General features: G+C 40.8%; 1 long non-coding RNA gene across 1 annotated transcript in view; it reads left to right on the top strand.

Moving 5' to 3' along the window:
• The window catches only part of LOC106536892 (uncharacterized), a 116,428-nt gene extending 113,903 nt beyond the window's left edge, over nucleotides 1-2,525 (top strand). Inside the window, exon 4 of the long non-coding RNA XR_001312585.1 lies at nucleotides 320-2,525. This is a non-coding gene — a long non-coding RNA (uncharacterized LOC106536892). The remainder of the gene's footprint in view (nucleotides 1-319) is intronic.
• The last annotated feature ends 3,913 nt before the right edge of the window (nucleotides 2,526-6,438 follow it).

Genomic DNA, 6,438 nt, shown 5'->3' with positions numbered 1-6,438 from the left:
CACACACACACACACACACACACACACACACACACACACACACACACACACACACACACACCAGCTACGTCACCCCAACAGGTTTACAGGCGAGTGAGAACGATATAAAGAGTGTTTTTGAATTGAGCCGTCAATAAACAGCAGCTTTCTTTCTCTTTCCTGTGGTGCTTTTTTGTGCACAGCTCTGAGGACGCACACGCTTGTGCTCGGCCTTGTCACTGTCCAAACAGCCCTTCTATAGTCAGAGGCTCCAATGAAGTGGATCAGCTCCAGCTAAGACACCCTTTCACACTTCCTTCCTTCCTTCCTCCGAACACAGAGGCCTGGGGGAGTCGCAGGGGAGTCAGGATGACCGGATGCGCCCTGATCAGACAGACACAGACATGAGGACAGGAGGATGCTGCCGCTACTGTGGACCTTGGGCTTGGGTTTTCTTCCCATCCGGACCTGCAGGGAGGGTGACATCATCCCTGTGTTGTTGGGGCCGCAGGAAGGTGGAGGCGTGGAGGCCAGTRGAGGGTATGTGTGACGGCATGTGGACACGAAAGGAAGCACAAGCGTTGATCAGAAGGAACTTATCTTTGACCGTGTCCATGAAGGCCTGCAGGAAATGTTGCTTTGCCAAACAGGAAGTACTTTTTTTTTTCTAATTGCAATAAAAGCATGAACAGGATTTTCTCTCCCTGTAGAGAAAACCAAATTAGAGTTAGCAGGTGCATGTTCCTCACACTGGATAAGCCACATGTGAGGAAGTTTTAGGCCAGGCCGTACAGCGGGTTCTGTGGAGCTGATGGTAGCGTCACTGTGCTCTTCAGTGTCGCTTATCTCCTGTAGAAGACAACCATTTCCTCCCACTTTCTCTGGGGGAAGAAAAGCAATGACGTCAAATACTGTAGCTAAAAAGACCAGAAGAAAGATGAGAGGATCTCAATACTGTTAATTTTTTCTCCCCACCGCTTTTGTTTTTTGTTTTTTTGTTGAGGAGCTTCCAGCGAGTGGCAGCTGTGCTCTGCTGCTGTACACGACTTCAGTGAAAACATCGCTGCCCTGCGTCTATTCACCCCATAGAAATGCCAGCTCTGGTCATCAATTCTGAGCCTTGTGCTGTCACTGTGGGCCTCTGCACACAGCAGCTGGCTGCAGGAAGACAAGCGCTCTTCCACAATCTGTCCAAAGATCAGCTGCATCCAGCTGTCCAGCACCAATCCCACCATTCAGAGCGCCGCCTCTGCTGCTGCCTCTGCTGAGGAAGACCTCTCTGTTGTCACTGGTCTCTGCTGACTGTCCCCTTCACCACACTTTCTTTTTCACTTCTTCCTTCCTACATTTTCAGCTGCACAGCCACATCCGCCCCTTGAGCTGCAAAGAAGGCCCCATATGTCCGCCTGGGCTTGCTTTCAGTCTGTCTCTTACTTTCTTCCCAAGTCAAATTGTCCATCTGTCTCTCCATTTACCAACTTTTTGTCCACTATTTTTCCATTGCTCTCTCTCCCCCAGCCATTCTCCTCCTGTCCTCCATGCTGTGCTTCTTAGATTAACTTTCGCTCTTTTTCTGCAATTGTCCCCTTTCTTTCTGTCCGCTTCATCCTCGTCCCCTCCGTCTCATTTTGTGGTAACCATTCCTCATTTCCTTCTTTGTTGGTTGCCATGTCTCAGTTTCTCCGCTCTTTTCTCTACAGTTCTGTTCTCCCTTTTTTTTGCCACTTACTCTTATTTCCGCACAATTTCCATCTCATTCTTTGTCACTCTGCTGCAATCTAAACTATGCCCACCCCCCTCCAACCCCGCCCAAAATGTCACAATACTGTATCTTTTCTTCACCCTTTTCTTTAGAGTCTGTCCCCCTTTCTGCTGCATTTTTTTCACAGGTGTCTGTAAGGCGGGGATTTACATTTTCTCAGGACAGGCAGCCCGTGGAGAGAGGCCTGCTGGCAGATCAAAGGCCCCGGCTGTAAAACAATCTGAAAGAGTCCGGCATTAGCATCCATCAGGGTACCTTGAAAGCTCCCTGATCAGCAGAGAGGGAAGCTGAGGGCCCCCCAAAGTGAAAGCCCAGACTGGAAAGGGGTGGAGGGAGGGTGGGTGGAGAGAAAGAGAAAGGAGGAAGGAAGGAAAATTCCTATAATGACTTACAAATGTTATTTCTCTATTTGTTTCATCATCAGTCTCACACATGAACTTTTGCGCTCTGGTGTTATATCACCTTTATTGTTTTATCCTGATRTGATCCATGCTTGTTCCTGCTAAGTGCACTTATTACAAGTTTGATTTCAGAAGTAAAGTGCAAAATGTAAAGAAAACAGAAGAAAGACTTAAATTAAAAGAAAAGTAAGTCTGTATCCTTCTCACTGATCTTTGTAAGAGAATTCCCCCCAAGAAATCAGATTTATAAACACTAAAACATCTACACTGAACTCTTTTTTTTTTTTTCAGGAAAACATTCCAGCATGTTTCACACAAATCTATGTCAAGTTTATTGTTTTCATATTTGCATTCAGATTAATGTTACCACTTACCTCTTTCCAGCACGAGCATCATCACACAGAGTCATTTAGGCTGCACCAATTACTGATTACAAATAATTAAAATAAGGAAAATTAATCTTCTGTTCATCTAACCCACAGCAGACCATCATCAATTCATCCAAGTTCAGTGAAATCTTTAATGCAAAAAGGTTGATCAGTAAGACCTCTCATAAACATGGTACCATTTTTGRAAATGTTTTCATTCACAAGAAAACACCAATAAGACGTTGCAGTACCTATGCCAGGCCTGTATGTGGCACTGTAATGATTCTGCAATACATCAAAAACCAAGGAGTTGAGCACATAAAACTTACTCGCTGTGTGTAAAAATGTAAGTATAATCATAAAAAAGGGAACAGCGTTGGGTCAAAGGTCAGATTCTGAAGTAATTGTTTTCAAAAGTAGAGTATTTCGCTAATTCATGGCGGAAGCAGGGTCTATATTTCCGCTTGGCTGTTGTTTACAATTTTGAGGATACACCATTGCTGATTATCAAAGCCTTTTTCATTTAAATTTGGCGCAGATGGCCACACATTGGAGGTATATATACAGTAAGGATGTTTTAAAAAGCAGCAAGGACAAATCTTTAACCGTGGCTCACCCGTTGCTGCTCACGGACTGAGTAGATGACGTTAAGCTATGTCCCRATGTTGCTACTACTGCTGACAATACCTCGTCTTTCCCYGAAGAAACAYACATGCAAAATCATAAATGTCAACCRTTCTGGAAGTAAAATGTTCATAAGCCCCCCAGAATTGTGATAATTTTATAGAAGTATTGTGGTTATTCTAAACATACAATTCACTAGGTGCTAGTTCACTAGTAGCTTTTAGAGATGAACTGGAGGGTTTCATACAGCTTCAGTCATTTTAAATAAATGATAAACAAAAATAAACTACCTCTAATAACTTTGTTAGCATATTTTTTATTTAAGCAAACCAGACACTTTTATAGCCCCTGGGCGCTAAGCTCCTCATCTTTTAATCCTGCCGTGATGTAAACAAAATATTTTAGCACGTATTTGAGAAGAAGATTGTTCATTATTCCGAGTTTACTCAGAACTGAGAGTTAAAATAAGCCATTTATATAGTTTTTCCAGCATGCGGCTACAAACCATAGGCTTAATATTTCTTTCTTAATATTTCTAACATGCTAAGAAACAACCAGGCTAACAGTGGCTAGCGCCGACGCTAACGCCATTCATCGTAGGCTATCATTTAGTAAAGGCAAAGAACTGCATGATTAAATAACCAAAGGGGACACACAACATTTGAGTTTAACTCACCAGACAGGCACAGATTCAGTGTTTTAGTTGATATTGCTGGAATCTGTCTGACTCACAGTGGTTCGGACGAGACGCCTTTGGTGATCAGTCTTAGCCCAGATAGAGCTCTGGATCGGAGTGAATATCCGTGGGATTTTTATCGATAAAATGCAAAAAAGCAAGCAAACTCTCTTCGGTGGGTTTTTCAGATTTAAAGAGATTTTAAACCATGTTATTTTACGATCCTACTTTGTCGGCATAAAGTGCAGTTTGTAGGGCGCTGAACATGAACATGCCTTTACTACTTCTTGTTCCAGCCAAAATGTTTCTAAAGCATTTCTCAAAAACACGAGTGGCATTTCACAGTTTTTTTCACTCTGGAACTCCTGAGACCCTGCGTTATTACAATTGAAGCAATGTACCATGTCAGTAAAGATGAAGTACTCATTTGAGGACACTGGGAATATAATTTTGTTACTAATTGTGCCATGAGGTTGGGTAAACCTGTGAATATTTAGAAGAGTTTACAAAAGTAGTTACTGTAATTGGTATATTTGGTCACAAATTTTGTTAAACAAATCTGGAAATATTTGGAAGAGTTCACGTCCGTAAATAGTTCTTGCAAGTGGTGCAGTTTTTCGACCAMTAAATTATACCAAGGATGTTCTGATCAAATGCTCGGCAGTTTCTTGCCATAATGTCATGTAATATGTTCTTCAAACTGAGTAGTAATCTGAAAGTTGTCATTGATGATGACTGATTTTGCTCTAGTTAACAGCTGGCTGCTGTATTACCAAATATATAGGAAAATAGTACCTCTAGAAAGGCAATCATGAAGTTTCTCAAGTTCTGCATGGTAATTGCTTTGGTATTCCTCAACAAATGTGACATTTTGAGACCCAGTGTCCTCATATGAGGACACCATTTATTTATTTATTTATTTATTTATTTATTTATTTATTTATTTATTTATTTTTGGGCAAACCCACTTCCTGTACCACGACAGAGTCTAGTAATTATATTTATTAGGTCTGACTAATTCCATGTATCTTGGAGGAAGAAAAAAATGCACATAAAAAAAGCTTAGGTCTCAGAAGTTAGGTATTCCTAAAATGCTGTTTCTGTGTGAACGCAAAGCTGAAACAATAAAAACATTTTTACATTACCTGTTATGAACCAGAATTAATTCCTCCTGCAGAGAAAATAATCCCAAACCAATCAGCAAACATCCATCTATATGTAAAAGTGACTTTGGTGTTAATGTTTAGAAAGTAAAACTCAATAAAAATCCTTGATTATGAGGTTGGTTTGTATCTGCTTTTTCCTCTTTCACAGCAACGTATCATGAAACTAAATGYCACAAACGTAAAGTCAGTCTTAAACAGGATCAATGAAAGCCACACAATCACTCACTGGAGTTTTTCTTTTTATTGTGCAGCTTGCTGACATGTGTTGAGTCTGATGTGTGCAGGGCCAGAGCTGCATGCCACTGTCTCCGTTCAGTAATGGATGTCCCATTTGTTGAGGATACACACTGTTACACACACACACACACACACACACACACACACAGAGAGACACACTGACAGACAGACTGTTAGTGGCAGAGTTCAGCTTGGCTGTCCTGTCCACCCGAGGATGAGTTCCTTCTCTGTTTGGGGAAAGGGATGTGATCTCATTCACTAAAAATCCAACCCTTGTATGTCGCTTGCCACTCATGACTTAATCCAGACTTCTTTGTCCAGAGCGCCCTCCCCAAACCCTCTTCTCTTCTTACTTTCTCCGTCCTCCTGTCACTTCCTGTATCTCTTCAACCTACCCATCTGTCACTCAATCCATTTTCTGGTCATTCATTTATTTAATTTTTTTCTGCAAACGCCGTCATGTTTRTAGTCTTATGTTTCACCTGGTATATCTTAGTTTAAATGGACTAAATCAGTGAGCTGAAAATGATACTGTTAAAAAAAATTAAGCAGTTTGTTTCGAATTTTGTTGCAACAGGCAACATTGCTAATGAAAATATTTTGAGTATTACAGTCCTGCAGTAAAGCTTCATTAAGAAAGCTCATTTGTTATTGCAGATTTAGATTATTTAAAAATAATACTACTAATTGGGGAGCAACAGTTTACTTTCTCCAAAGGAGGTGCCCAACCAATAAAGTTAGAGAAGACATGGAGGTAGTAGGAGGATGACTGACTGAGGAAGGAACAGCTGAAAGAAGAAAATTCAAAATAATGTCAAAATTAATTAAAACGGAGGAGTTTGTTTTCACGCTTCACCTTCTGTTAATAAATGTGTTTTGATCAGGGCGTCATTTTAAAGAGCTTTTTGATGAAGCTGTTTTAGCCGTTTCGGCTGATTACATGCCAAAATCCTTCACTCTGCGTGGGTTGGGAGCAGCGCAGACAGAAAAATATGTGCTACTGTTCGTTGTGCATTAACCCTAAAAAGGAAGGTGTGCAGATTCAAAACTTTTTACTGTAGGTGTAATTCACGATAAACAGATTTATTTTAGTTGATCCCATAAAACATAATCATGTCTTAAAATGCAAAAGCTCTAAAGATTGATATCAAGTGGCTCAAATAAATTTCTTGGCTTTTATAAAATAGCATCAACTTGAATTTTTACCACAATTTCTTCTACTGTA

The sequence above is a fragment of the Austrofundulus limnaeus genome, unplaced genomic scaffold, assembly GCF_001266775.1.
Source record: "Austrofundulus limnaeus strain Quisiro unplaced genomic scaffold, Austrofundulus_limnaeus-1.0 Scaffold7, whole genome shotgun sequence".
Taxonomy (NCBI): domain Eukaryota; kingdom Metazoa; phylum Chordata; class Actinopteri; order Cyprinodontiformes; family Rivulidae; genus Austrofundulus; species Austrofundulus limnaeus.
Note: the sequence above shows the minus strand (reverse complement) of the source record. Positions and strands in the feature narration are given on the sequence as shown.